Consider the following 15,660-nt stretch of genomic DNA (forward strand, 5'->3'; position numbering starts at 1 on the left):
AAAGCGATAGCTCCGGACATATCCTTCAGGAACATAATTCTATACTCGGACAACTTGACAACAGTGGCATACATCAACCATCAAGGCGGAACAAGGGTACCTTCTCTGGCAACACTCTGTCACCAGATCTTTCAGTTAGCGGAACAGAAACATCTATCCCTGTCGGCAGTCCACATAAAGGGGAAAGAGAACATAGTAGCCGATTTTCTGAGTCGCACCCAGCTAAAACAGGGAGACTGGTGCCTAAACCCAGAGGTCTTCTCCCAGTTAACGCAGAAATTCGGCCTCCCCACGGTCGACCTATTTGCCTCCAGAAAGAACAGGAAAGTGGAAAGGTTCTTCTCCATAAATCGTCTGGACGATCCAACAGCTTTAGACGGATTAGCACAGAACTGGTCTCAGGAGGAGGGTTACGCCTTCCCTCCTTTTTCCCTAATTCCGCAGGTCCTGAAAAAAGTCCAGAGGGAGAAAGCGACAATTACCCTAGTGGCCCCAGTGTGGCCGAAAAGGTCCTGGTACTCCTGCCTCCTAGACCTAGCAATAGCCCCCCCTTGGATTCTGCCCCCCTCGGGAGGATCTATTATATCAAGGCCCGATCCTGCATCCCAATCCAGAAATTTTGCATCTGGTAGCATGGAGGCTGAGAGGGAGATTTGGTTAGGTTGGGGTCTGTCCCAATCTGTAGTATCCACCATTTTGGGAAGTAGGAAAGCCACCACAGCCAGAAAATATAATAAAATCTGGGAAGTCTTTTCCTCCTTTTTAGGGATCAATCCTGACCCCTTCTCTCCTCCAAATGTCTCTAGGGTCCTAGACTTTTTACAAGCTGGCTTGGATAAGGGGCTTAGGGCTTCCACCCTAAGAGTACATGTGGCAGCCTTGAGTTACTTCTTCGATTCCCAGCTGGCCCTGCACCCTTGGGTTAAAAGGTTTCTGTCAGCAGCCTCCAGGATCCGCCCTTCAATAAGACCCTTGTCCCCTCCTTGGGACCTAAACACGGTCTTGACGGCCCTGTCACAGAAACCTTTTGAGCCCTTGTCAGACATACCCATAGACATGCTCTCCTTTAAGATGTCCTTTTTACTGGCCATTACTTCAGCTAGGAGGATCTCAGAGATGCAAGCTTTCTCGGCCTTTCCTCCTTATACCCAGGTCTTGGACGACAAAGTTATTATTAGGCCTCTCCCGTCCTTCCAGCCAAAGGTGGTTTCGGACTTCCATAGAAGTCAGAATGTTGTCCTTCCATCCTTTTGCCCTAATCCCTCTAATAGTTTAGAAAGGGAGTATCATTGCCTGGACGTCAAAAGATGTCTGCTTGCTTATTTGGAGTCTACCTCGGCTTGGAGGTTGGAAAAAAACCTCCTTATTCAGTTTTGGGGTAGGAATAAGGGGCGGAAAGTGTCCACGGCAGTTATTGCTAGATGGGTTAAAAGGGCCATTTCCGAAGCCTATTTAGCGCAGGGTCTCTCGCCCCCTTCAGGGTTTGGAGCCCACTCCACCCGAGCGGTAGCTACGTCCTGGGCCGAGAAGGCTGCCTCCCTGGCCCAAATTTGTAGAGCAGCAACTTGGAGCTCTCAGCATACTTTTTTAAAGCATTACAGGCTCCAACTTCACACGGATTCCGCCTTTGGTAGGAAGGTGCTTCAGGCGGTTGTCCCCCCTAGTTTCTCATTAATAGTCTATCTCGCATGGGGTGCCGTCATGGGTGAGGGGAAAACAACATTGCTTACCGGTAATTGTTTTTCTCGATACCCATGACGGCACCCCCAAAATTTTCCCTTCCCTAAAAAAAAGAAAAAAAAACAAACAAACTAATAGGCTTTAGTTACCCTTTATTAGGTTATATGCGGAGTAGCCCGCTACTTCCTTATAGGTTTCTGAGAGTTTCTCTCTTGAGTATTAAAGAGATATAATGTACCGTATTGGATCTCTCTCTCTCTCTCTTTCTTACGTGTATTCACCTCCGGAGTACTGTTTATTACTATCACTGGTGCTTGGTGGGGGTGTGAACCTTTTATCTTCTCAGGTTTCCTGTCCCGGATGGGAGGTCCCTGGTCGCATGGGGTACCGTCATGGGTATCGAGAAAAACAATTACCGGTAAGCAATGTTGTTTTCCGGATTAATATTTATTTATATTGAGCATAGACTTCAAATGGAATACCGTCTATTCCTGGAGATTTATTTTTCGTGATACTCGATAGTATTTTATCTACTTCCAAGGCGTTCAAGGGGGCGTCCAGATTCTCATTTTGATCTGCTGTTAACATAGAGATAGTTATTGTCTCCAGAAACTGTTGGGTTTGCGCAAAATACCTTTTTATCTTACTATTATATATATCTTTAAAGCATTCTTGGAGCAATTCTATTTTCACCGCTTGTTCAGTGATTTTATTTCCTAATTTATCTAATAAACAATGTATATAGTTTTTCTTTTTTGTATGAGTCGCTACTAAGGCTGCTAACTTTTTACCCGGTATATGAGCATAAATATAGTTGTCCCTCAAGTAATCTTCTTTCTGTTGCTCCGCCATTAAAAGTCGCTCATCTTCCAGTTAGGAAACTTTCTCTGTCCAATCCTCATAGTTTCTTTCTATAGGATTTTCAATATATTTTTTCTCATATTTTTCCGCCTCTTGTTGCAAGTAAATAATTTTTTTCCTTATCCCATTCTTATATATTGCCGTGTACTTTATAAAAATCCCTCTTATATAGGCCTTCGCAGCCTCCCATATTGTATTAATTGCTGCTGAATCATCATTCATCTAAAAAAAACTCCACTATCTCTTTTAAAATCTTATCGTGTATCCCCATTATATTTATCCACCCTATGTTTATGTGCATCCTCCTTATATTTTTTTTTGTGTTTTTATATTTATTATAATTGGATTATGGTCCGAAATCCCACGCTGTTCATATTTAACCCCTTCAATATCCAACGCACCTTTATTATTTGTAAAAACTAAATCAATCCATGATAAACTCCTATGCATCTGTGAAAAACATGATTTTTTTTTAGTTTAGGGTGCATTTCCCTCCAAATATCAATCCAACCCATTTCCTCTGTGATATTTTTTAGTTTGGATCCCGTGCAAAGGTTTTGAGCATTACCAACCCTGCATCTATCTATTTTGCTATCCATAATATTATTAAAATCACCCATAACTAAAAGTGGTTTATCCCCTACCTTAAGCACAAAATCATGAATTTTTAATAGGACATCTATTTTAAAAGGTGGCGGTATATATACATTGGCTATTATCCACGGTCTTCCTTCCAACAAACAATCAATCAGAACATATCGGCCCTCCTCATCTTTAACGGTTTTCCCTATTTTAATATTAATATCACGATGTATTAAAATACTCACGCCTCTAGCATATGATGAGTAAACTGAGTGAAAAGTCTAAACAACCCGTTCATCGTTTCGCTTGTCAAATGTGTCTCTTGTAGACAGATTATAGCAGGTAGAGATCTATGTATTGCATCAAAAACCGCCACCCTCTTTACTCCCCTGCTCAAACCCTTAATATTCCAAGAAATAATTCTCATAAAGACCTATTTATTTGTCTACCCGATCTTCTGATATAGCTGGAACTCCCGAGAGGAAGGGAGGAGAGAAGGCAGGGAAAAAAAAAACACTCAACAGCAGAACAGCAAAATAACTACCTTACCCGCCCCCGTTCCCTTCTAAATGAGCCAGGTTAACTTCAGTCCTGGTTCTCTCTCTTAGCATTTCCCCCTCCCCGCCAACCCCCAGCCCAAATACCCCTCAACTCCTTATATTTTCTGTAATCCATAGTTGTACCGCATCTGCTTTATCAAAAACCCAGTTTTTGCTTTCCCATTCAATCCTCAGTTAAGCCGGGAACATCATCAAATATTTCACATTATTCGAACGCAAGATTTTTTTCACCTCAATAAAACAACTTCTTTCCTTTATCGTCTCTTTTGCATAATCCGAAAATAGCATTACTATTGTGCCCAAATATTCTAGTTTCCCTTTTATCCTTCACCTGCGCAATATCTCCTCCTTATCCCTAATCGATAACAAACTAAGAAGTATAGGTCTCGGTCTCATTCTAGGTACAGGTTTCGACGGTATCCTATAAGCCCGTTCCACAAAGTTTTTATAATCTGAGATGTCCTGGCCCAGTTGTTCTGTGAGCCATGATTGTATAAAAGCGCAGAGGTCCTGCCCCTCCGCGCCCTCAGGGATTCCAAGACGTCTCAGATTAGACCTTCTAGTCCAATTTTCCAACTCCAGTAGTCTATTTTTTAATTCCCTATTTTCCGCTTTTAAGGAATTTTTTTCTTCAACCATTGTCTGCAGAAGGTCCTCAGAGTCAGATGCTCTTTTCTCAAATTCTATCAACCTTTCTTTATATTTTTGGACATCCACCCTGAAGAGCCACAGAGACTCCCTAATATTTCCAGTCTGGAGAGAGAGATCCTGTATTGCCAAACTATATATTTTTATTTCTTGGAATATATCTTGCAGGCTGGGGACCTGCTCCTCCTTTGTTGAGGCATTTTCCTCCGTCACTCTCAACTGTTTATTGGCACTCTCCCCAGACTGGAAACTCACTTCAGATGTTTTCAATCCAGAATTTCCCTTTATAATAGACTCACCCTCTTGTCCAAAGGGCTCATCCTCTTTTTTATTTTTTGGGGGAAATTGAGGTATTAAGCTCTGCATGTGCCCTGACCTTTTTGCCAGCCCCCAGTCTGGCCATCTCTGGACTTTCCCTACAGCCTACACATTACCCCCCTCCTCCACCCACCTTCCCTTGACAACCTCACGGTATCTCTAAATAAACCGTCAAAGAAGGAGGGTCAACATACAGATCCGGAAAACAACAATACGTCCAAACAATTATTCATATACATAAATAATTTGTTAACTCTGCTAATTCATATAATTCGTTATCCCTCCTAAAACATAAAAATACATTTGATACCAAAACTTCTGATTTTTTTTCATTATTTTCTTTAATTTTTTTCCAATTTTCCTCTATTCCTCCTTCCATTAAAACAAACAGGATGGTAATAAAGCTGTGTTTTAGGCCACTCGCCTCAGTACCTCTTCATTAAAGCCGTCTCTGACTCCCGGTCCAGACCAGCAATCAAGCTCATACGCCTCCTAACTTTACTTTTCCACAGCTGGTAACATTCCTCCTTCTCTGTCCTTTTCCCAGTTTACATGGGCTATTCAGGGGAAGGGGTGCCACCCAAGTTCCACGTGAATACCTTTAGAACCAACTCTCATGGCACCATAGGCGTGCGCACAGGGTGTTCCGGGTGTGCCTGGGCACACCCTAATCACACCTCTGTGCTCCTGCACCGCCGCCTGCCGCAGCTGCCTCTTAAACTCCGGCTGTCCCGCACATTCGCACTTGGATCCGTCTTCTCTGCGGCTGCAGCTCCATCAGCTAAGTGTGCAGACATTGTTGTGTACCTGGTGATTTTCTGACTGGATCTGAGGTGGCCACGGTTCCCTCCATATTCTGAGCAGGGCATCGGTGGCCGTGCCCCTTCCACTATTGTAGGGGTTACAGGGCTCATCAGTCTTAGGCACGCGGGCATGCCTCGTTCCACCACATGGATCCGGGCATGTGCTTTAGCAGCATAGGGAGAGTGTTGAGGGTCTGACAGGGGTCACCCTTTCTCTTCCCTAGTTTGGGTCCGGTCAGTAGCTCTTTTTACTGTGTATGCTCTTGTTACCCTTAAACAGCCGTGACATTATAATCCACCAAAACCGTCCTTGTTGACATGGATCCGCTTTCTGACCTGGTTGACCGCATGCAGGGTCTTTCTTTGGAAGTAGCGGATCTCCGTCAATCTGTGACTTAGCTACTAGCATTGGGCTCTGCTCCGGCTCATGGAGTCTGTTGCGAGCCAAAGGTCTCACTTCCGGAAACGTTCTCCGGGGGCAGTGAGAATTTTGTTCGCTTCAGAGAGGCATGTAAACTCCATTTTTGTTTGTGTCCCCACTCCTCTGGTAATGAGGAACAGAGGGTGAGGATTGTCATCTCCCTGCTCAGGGGTAATGCTCAGACTTGGGCTTTTTCGCTGCCATCAGGGGATCCTTCCCTTCGATCCGTGGAAAGATTTTTTGTGGCCCTGGGGCAGATATATGATGACCCGGATCGTGTTGCTCTGGCAGAATCGAACTTACGTGTTCTATGCCAGAACAAACTGTCTGCGGAGCTTTATTGTTCTGAATTTCGGAGATGGGCAGCTGATTCAGGCTGGAATGATGCTGCACTCCGAGGTCAGTTCTGTCATGGTCTCTCAGAGGGTTTGAAAGATGTCTTTGCTTTCCATGAGAGACCAACGTCCTTAGAGTCTGCCATGTCATTAGCGGTACGCCTTGACAGGCGTCTAAGGGAAAGAAACAAGACCTCTCCGTCCAGCCATTGTCAGTCTAGGGGCAATGGTGCGGACTCATTCAATATGCAGGGGTCTCATCCTGTCTCGCTCCCCTCTGAGGAGGAGCCCATGCAGCTAGGCCAACTTGCCCCTGATAAAAGAGGATTTGGTCCCCAGAATATGGTGTGTTTTTGTTGTGGGGGCATAGGTCATTTGGCAAATGTTTGTCCGTCTAGGAGATTCCTGAACTGTACTAAGAGCGATAATAAGAGAAAAACCTCAAGAGGTAGATCATCAAGTTCTGCTTCATCTGCTACTTTGGGCAAAGTTGATGTGGGAATTGATGCTTTTCCTCTGACCTGCAGTTCCCGTTTTCTCCTGTCTGCCAGGGTGGCGCTAGAGAGCAAAGTCATTCCTTGTGAGATTTTTGTCGATAGTGGAGCGGCCGTCAATCTTATTGACACTCAATTTGTAGCCTTGCATGGTTTTCAGGTTTGTACATTAGAAAAGGATATACCTGTTTTTGCTATTGACTCTGCCCCACTCTCGCAGAGATCTCTGAAAGGCATTGTTCACAATATCCGGCTAGCTGTAGGTGACACTCATGTGGAGGAGATATCTTGTTTTGTCCTTAACGGATTGCCTTCTCCTCTAGTTTTGGGGCTACCCTGGCTCACTAGACATAACCCCACTATTGATTGGCAAGGAAGGCAAATAAATGAGTGGAGTGACTTTTGTAGAGAGAATTGTCTCACAGCCACTCTTGCAGAGGTGTCTACTAAAACTCTGCCATCATTTCTCTCAGATTTTTAGGATGTGTTTTCCGAGAGCGGTGTTCGGGAGCTACCTCCTCACCGGGAGTTTGACTGTCCCATTAACCTCATTCCCGGCGCCAAGCTGCCAAAGGCACGCCTCTACAATCTCTCACAACCGGAAAGACTCGCAATGCGAACCTATATCTCCGAGAGTCTCGAGAAGGGGCATATTCGTCCCTCAAAGGCGCCTGTTGCCGCGGGTTTTTTTTTTTGTTAAAAAAAAAGATGGCTCTCTGAGACCTTGCTTAGATTTTAGGGAGCTGAACCGTATCACGATTCGCGATCCCTATCCCCTTCCTCTGATCCCGGACCTCTTCAACCAAATTGTTGGGGCCAAGGTGTTTTCCAAATTGGATCTGAGAGGCGCGTACAACCTGGTCAGGGTCAGAGAGGGGGATGAATGGAAAACGGCCTTTAATGCCCCTAACGGGCATTTCGAGAATCTCGTTATGCCTTTCGGCCTGATGAATGCTCCGGCCGTCTTTCAGCATTTTGTTAATAGTATTTTCTATCATTTAATAGGGAAATTTGTATTGGTGTATCTTGATGATATTTTGATTTTTTCCCCTGATGTTCAGACCCATCAGGATCATCTTTTCAGGTCCTGCAGATACTGCGGGAAAATAAACTGTATGCCAAGCTGGCGAAATGTCTTTTTATGGTATCGGAGATTCAATTTCTGGGTTTTCTCCTCTCTGCTTCTGGTTTTCGCATGGATCCAGAGAAGGTCCGTGCTGTGCTGGAGTGGGAGCTTCCTGAAAATCAGAAGGCATTGATACGCTTTCTGGGTTTTGCTAACTACTACAGAAAGTTCATTTTGAATTATTCCTCTATTGTCAAACCCCTTACTGACATGACAAAAAAGGGGACGGATTTTTCCTCTTGGTCGGAGGAGGCGCTTGCAGCCTTTTCTAAGATTAAAGAGAGTTTTGCGTCTGCTCCCATCTTGGTGCATCCCGATGTTTCCTTACCTTTTATTGTTGAGGTGGATGCTTCCGAGGTGGGTGTGGGTGCAGTTTTGTCCCAGGGCCCCTCTCCTGCCAAATGGCGACCTTGTGCCTTTTTCTCTAGAAAACTCTCCCCGGCAGAGAGAAACTATGATGTGGGAGATAGGGAGTTGTTGGCCATCAAGTTGGCTTTCGAGGAATGGCGCCATTGGTTGGAGGGGGCCAGGCACCCTATCACCGTTTTTACCGACCATAAGAATCTGGCGTACTTGGAGTCGGCCAGGCGTATGAATCCGAGACAGGCCAGATGGTCTCTGTTCTTCTCCAGATTCAATTTTGTTGTTACTTTCCGCCCTGGGATCAAGAATGTGAAGGCTGATGCTCTCTCTCGCTGTTTTCCGGGAGGAGGAAACTCCGAGGACCCGGGTCCCATTTTGGCGGAGGGGGTAGTTGTTTCTGCTCTATATTCCGATTTGGAGGCCGAGGTCCAGGCTGCCCAGTCTGAGGCACCTGCCCGTTGTCCCTCCGGGAAGTTGTTTGTGCCTCCTGAGCTACGTCACAAACTCTTTAAGGAACATCATGGTACGGTCTTGCTGGTCACCCCGGGAGTAGAGCCACGGTAGATCTCATTGCTCGGAGATTTTGGTGGCCGGCTCTTCGTAAGTCTGTGGGGGGCTTTGTGGCGGCTTGTGAGACGTGCGCTCGCGCTAAGGTCCCTCGTTCACGACCTTCAGGTTCCCTTCTCCCGTTACCCATACCTTCCCGTCCTTGGACACACCTGTCCATGGACTTTATCACGGATCTTCCTCGTTCCTCGGGGAAGTCGGTGATCCTGGTGGTCGTGGACCGTTTTAGCAAGATGGCTCATTTCGTTCCTTTCCCTGGTTTACCCAATGCTAAAACGTTGGGGCAAGCTTTTGTCGATCATATTGTTAAATTGCACGGCATTCCCTCTGAGATTGTTTCCGATAGAGGCACGCAGTTTGTGTCCAGGTTCTGGAAGGCTTTCTGTTCTCGCCTGGGGGTTCGGCTGTCCTTCTCTTCTGCTTTTCACCCGCAGTCGAATGGTCAGACTGAGCGCCTCAATCAGAATCTGGAGACATATTTGCGCTGTTTTGTGGCAGAGAACCAGGAGGATTGGTGTTCATTTCTCCCTCTTGCTGAGTTTGCTTTGAACAACCGTCGTCAGGAATCTTCTGATAAGTCACCATTTTTTGGTGCATATGGGTTCCATCCGCAGTTTGGGACATTCTCGGGAGGGGCTCTTTCTGGTTTACCTGAGGAGGAGAGATTTTCCTCGTCTTTGTCTACCATTTGGCAAAAGATTCAGAGTAATCTCAGAAAGATGAGTGAGAAGTATAAGCGTGTGGCTGATAAGAGACGTGTGCCTGGTCCGGACCTGAATGTGGGTGATCTGGTGTGGTTGTCTACAAGAAATATTAAACTGAAGGTTCCCTCCTGGAAATTGGGTCCCAAGTTTATTGGGCCTTATAAAATTTTGTCAGTCATCAATCCTGTTGCCTTCCGCCTTGATCTTCCACGGGTTTAGAAGATACATAATGTATTTCACAGATCTCTCTTAAAACCATATGTCCAGCCCATGGTACCCTCCTCTTTGCCTCCTCCTCCGATTTTGGTTGATGGCAATCTGGAATTTGAGGTTTCCAGAATTGTGGACTCTCGCATTGTCCGCGGTTCTCTTCAGTACCTCGTTCATTGGAAGGGTTATGGTCCTGAGGAGAGGATGTGGGTTCCGATGTCGGACATTAAAGCCACTCGCCTTATCAGGGCATTTCATAGGGCTAATCCTGGGAAGGTGGGTCCTGGGTGTCCGGAGTCCACCCGTAGAAGGGGGGGGGGGGTACGGTCACTACCAGAGCTTTGAGACGTTCTCACAGCTCTGTGTCTCCACCCCTGTGATGATGTCACTTAGAGTTTGGAGGTGTTCTCACTGTTCTGTCTCTCCGCCCCTGTGATGAGGTCTTTACTCTCAGCTGTTCCTCCTGCGTTTGATTTCCCTGCCTTTAAATCACCCCTCCTCCTATTGCAGGGCGTGGATTATATTTCTCTTTTCAGTTGTAGCTCTGCCTTGAGTATCTTCACTTCTTAAGCTATTAGTTCTCTGGACCTGTGTTCTGTTGCTGCAAGCACTCTGGATATTGCCAGCGGCCCTTGGATCCGTCTTCTCTGCGGCTGCAGCTCCATCAGCTAAGTGTGCAGACATTGTTGTGTACCTGGTGATTTTCTGACTGGATCTGAGGTGGCCACGGTTCCCTCCATATTCTGAGCAGGGCATTGGTGGCCGTGCCCCTTCCACTATTGTAGGGGTTACAGGGCTCATCAGTCTTAGGCACGCGGGCATGCCTCGTTCCACCACATGGATCCGGGCATGTGCTTTAGCAGCATAGGGAGAGTGTTGAGGGTCTGACAGGGGTCACCCTTTCTCTTCCCTAGTTTGGGTCCGGTCAGTAGCTCTTTTTACTGTGTATGCTCTTGTTACCCTTAAACAGCCGTGACACCCAGCTATTCTAACTATTTTCTGTGTCTACCAGCTAACTTAGTGGACACCTAAACTAGGGCTTTTACTTCACAAAGGCTGGACACTTTAGAATGCTTCCTGCAACATTCTGGGTGACACATATCTCCCCTCATAGATGACTACTGTCACTGCCTCACACACCCAATCTACTATTGACTGTACTTATTTTGGCCTCACCATTCGTACTGTCCTAAATGCAGTGTAGGCCGCCAATGTAGTTTCTAGCACAAAAGATGAGCATTTGTCACCCGACAATGTAACAGACGAATTAGTGAAATGTATTTCCCTGTCCACTATGTAGAGCAGGGGTATATCACAGCCCAAAATTTGGGTATGCCACCCAACAATGTATCAGACAAATTAGTGAAATGACTTAAAATAACATAAAATACATAAAAAAAAAAATAATAATAATCTTGATCTAGGAGGTCGAGGTCCATATGGAGGTGGAGGTCCATTTTTGTTTAAATTAGGGTACACCCCAAAACATTGTGAAATATAAAAAAATAAAGCAAAGAGAAAGTGCGCAGGAGTACAACAATAGCTGGGTGAGGCCGGTATACATGTCTATTCTGCACAAGGTACGGACAAGTCCTGTGGGATCCATGCCTGGTTCATTTTAAACGAATATGAGCTTGTCCACATTGGCTGTGGACAGGTGGCTGCGCTTCTCTGTGATAACACCACCTGCCGTGATAAACAGACATTCAGACAATACACTGGCTGCACACAGGCCAGCACATCCAAAGCATAAAGGGCAAGCTCAGGCCATGTGCCCAATTTGGAGACCCAGAAGTTGAAGGGGGCAGACCCATCAGTCAGTTCGTGTAGGCATGTGCACACATACTGCTCCACCATGTTGCTAAAATGCTGGTGGTGCTGGTTGTTGTGGTGTGCCAACAAAGCTTTTCCACATTTCGGCCAGGCTAACCCTGCCTTCTGAGGTGCTAGCGGTGCCCCAGCTGTGTTGGCGACTTCTTCCTCCTCCTCTGCCTTCGCCTTGTGCTTCCACTATGCCTCCGCTGTCAGGTAGGAATGCATCAGCGGCGCGTCTACCAGCGTGCGCTTGTACTCGCGCATCTTCCGATCAAGCTCCAGTGACGGAATTAAGGACGGTACGTTGTCCTTGTAACGGGGATCCAGCAATGTGGCCACCTAGTAATCAGCAAAAGTTAGAATGTGGCCAACTCAGCTGTCGTTGCGGAGACACTGCAGCATGTAATTGCTCATGTGTGCCAGGCTGCCCAGAGGAAATGACAAGCTGTCCTCTGTGAAAGGTGCATTGTCTGTGTCTTCTGTATCTCCCCAGTGATGCCCATGAGCTGTTTTGGCTGCCACCCTGCTGTGAACAAAGTTCCTCCTCCTCCTCCTCATCCTCCATCTCATCATCCTCCAGAACTGTGCCCTGGCTAGATAATTGTGTACCTGGCGTATGTTGGTGCAGGGACCCACCCTTGGAGCCACTTGTGAATGACTGGTCTGAAACCCTTGTTCCCTCTTCCTCCTCCTCCTCCTGTGCCACACCCTCTTCCGTCATCGCCCAAAACGTTTTTTCAAGTAGACATAGAAGTGGGATAGTAATGCTGAGAACGGTGTCATCTGCACTGGACATGTTGGTGGAGTACTTGAAACAGTGCAACAAGGCACACAGGTCTCGCATTGGAGGCCAACTCATTGTTGGTGAAGTAATCCCGCTCTGCCGAGCGACTCACCCGTGCGTGCTGCAGCTGAAACTCCACTATTGCCTGCTGATGTTTGCATAGTCTGGCCAGCATGTGCAGGGTGGAGTTTCACCTTGTAGGAACGTCGCATATGAGGCGGTGAGCAGGAAGGCCGAAGTTACAGCGCTCACAGGCGAGCAGCAGCAGGGTGAAAATGCTGAAAGCGCTCACTGGCACCAACCACTCATCAGTCTGTTGTTCAAGGCCCGTCCACAGCTCCTGCACGGTGTGGGGTTTGTACGTTTTAAAACTGCCTGCTGTTGTTTACCCCAGGCTGTGCTGAAGTTGGTGGTGAAGGTGTTATGGTGACCGGATGAGGCAGTAGAGGATGAGGAAGCGTAGTAGGAGGAGGAAGCAACAGGAGGCAAAGAGAAACGCCCTGCAATCCTCGGTGGTGGAAGAACATGCATGAAACTGCTATCCGCCTCAGGCCCAGCTACCACTGCATTTACCCAGTGTGCTGTTAGGGAGATATAACATCCCTGACCGTGCTTACTGGTCCACGTATCCGTAGTTATGTTGATCTTGCCACAGATAGCATTGCGCAGTGCACACCTGATTTTGTCCCCCACTTGGTTGTGCAGGGAAGGAATGGCTCGTCTGGAAAAGTAGTGGCGGCTGGGCACAACGTACTGTGGGACAGCCACTGCCATCAGATTTTTTAAACTGTCCGTGTCCACCAGACGGAATGACAGCATTTCAAAGGCCGGGAGTTTTGAAATGCTGGCATTCGGGGCTAGGGTTGGTAGGGGGTACTTGCTCCAGTGTTTGGGAGATAGACAGCTGAATGCTGGGACACTGTGGAGATGCTTGGTGACAAAGCTGGGCGTTGCTGCCACATCCTCTGTTTGCTGGGTGGCAGGTTCCACTGTCACTCCAGAGCGGGATGAAGAGGCCTACACCGCAGCAGAAGAGGAAGCAGGATTAGCCAGAGACCTTTCTTGGTTTTTGTGGTGTCTACTCCACTGCGGCTCGTGCTTTGCACTTAGATGCCTGGTAATGCAGTTTGTTCTCAGGTTTAGAACTTTTGTGCCTCACTTTAGGCTCTGATTGCACAGCATGCAAACCACTCCTGTCTTGTCATCAGCACATTGTCTGAAGAACTGCCACGCCAGGCAACTCCTTGGAGCTGACCTTGGTGTGCTCAGTCCCTTGCTGCGGTGGGCACCGCTTTGGCACCCTGCTCTCTCTTTTGCTGTGCTGGTGGCGACCACCGCCTCTTCCTCCGAACTACACAGGTCACTCGCATGACCTTGATTCCATGTGGGGTTGAGGACCTCGTTTTCCTCTACATCACCTTCCACCCAGTCTTCACCCCTGCCCTCCTTGTCGGTCTACAGACTGCAGAAAACAGCAGCAGTTGGCACCTGTGTTTCGTCATCATCGAGACGTGGTGCGATGGTCCTCCCATGTACTCATCTTGAAAGATAAGTGGTTAAGCATCAGTGCACTCAATCTCTTCCACTTCTGGGGCACGTCTATGTGGATGGCCCTGGGAAACCCTGCCAGCAGAGTCATCAAAAAGCAGAAGAGACTGCTGCATGACTCTGGGCTGAGACTGCTTGGCTGATTTGCAAGGGGGTCACTTGAAAGACTGATGGCCATGGGCTGCAGGTGCCAACTCTGATCTTTCAGCAGGGAACTGGGTGGGAGACAATGTGAAGGAACTGGAGGCACTCTCAGCCACCCAATCTACTATCGCCTGTACTTGTTCTGGCCTCACCATTCGTAGAGCCTCTTTCAGGCCTACCAAATAATGCTGAAGGTTCTTTTGCCTACTCAAACCTGAGGAAGGTGTTTTACTTGGGCATGTAGCTGGCACAGATCGAGCACGTCTTCTCCCTGCAACAGGAGCTACACCAACACCAGCAGCACTACGACCAGGGCCACGTCCCTTGGTTGACACTCTCCTCATTTTTTGTGGTCACGCACCGAAGTAACAGATGTTTTACCAAATTAAGTTCCAATGCAGAGCGGGTTTTTTTTGACGGACAAAATGAGTTAATGTCACCCAACAATGGTACAGATGAGTTTTTTAAACGTATTGCCCGGTCTGCTATGCAGTGCAGGCAGCAAAGGTACTTTATTGCCAAAATAAAGTTTCTCACACAGTGAAAAAGATGGATTTAACTGTATTTCTTTAAATACCAGAAATGCAGCACAGGTCAAAAGGGTGCGTTTTTAACCCTAAATGAAACAGATGGATTTAACTGAGATTATATTTCACTCTCACAGATGAAGCACAAGTTATTTTTTTACATAAAAAATGGTGGATATGTCACCCCTACAATGGAACAGATGGATTTGCTGAATGTATGTGCTTTACACCCAAAAATGGGAATTAGAAGCCCAAAAATGTAAACAGTGGTATTTAATGGTTTAATTTGACTGACAGTAATGCAACGTAAGCCGCAAATGTACTTTATACACCCAAATTGCAAAGCGAATAAACGCCCGGTATTGTTGCTGTCCAAACTAACTGCAAGTATTAACCCAAAGCTAGACTCAGAACAGCATGCAATATAGAAATACAAAATCTTTTATTGGACATACACTTGTATAAAACATAGAAATCCATATACATAAGCAGCATTAAATCACACAGGATGATATCCACAGGTCTGTCACATTATAGTACATATAACTTGCAATAAAAACTCCCAAGCTGTGAAGAAAGGTAATCAATCACAGCCCAAAGTCAATAAATATAAAGTGCGTAGTGCCTCAGCTCACAAAATGACATAGGGAAGATGAATGCAATAAAGATAAATACAGACCAAAACTGTCCGGGATCCAGGAGAGAGACCATGTACTGCAGCCAGCTAGTTACCCACCACTAGGACCAAAGCCTGATAGCAGCGTATCCAAGCCAGCGCATCGCAAGTCTGCACAGAGCATCGCATCATATCAAGAAAGGACACGTCTCCTTTAAGACTGACATTTCTTCCTGCTCTTCAGAATAAGATCAGAGCTTTCCTTTTATTACTTATAATTGCAGATAGGCTTTGGCATAAACAGACTTTTTTTGTGTTCAGAAATAAGAGACTTGAAAGTAAAAAACAAAGGACAGTTTGTAGTATATGAACTCTAAAGTATTTAACCACTTAAGGACCACAGGTTTATACCCCCCTAGACTCGTGACCAGGCCCTTTCTTACAAATCGGCACTTCACAACTTTAACGGTTTATTGCTCAGTCATGAAACTTGGCACCCAAATGAATTTTACCTCCTTTTCTTCTCACAAATACAGCTTTCTTTTGGTAGTATT

Source organism: Bufo gargarizans, chromosome 1 (genome assembly GCF_014858855.1).
Source record: "Bufo gargarizans isolate SCDJY-AF-19 chromosome 1, ASM1485885v1, whole genome shotgun sequence".
Classification (NCBI taxonomy): domain Eukaryota; kingdom Metazoa; phylum Chordata; class Amphibia; order Anura; family Bufonidae; genus Bufo; species Bufo gargarizans.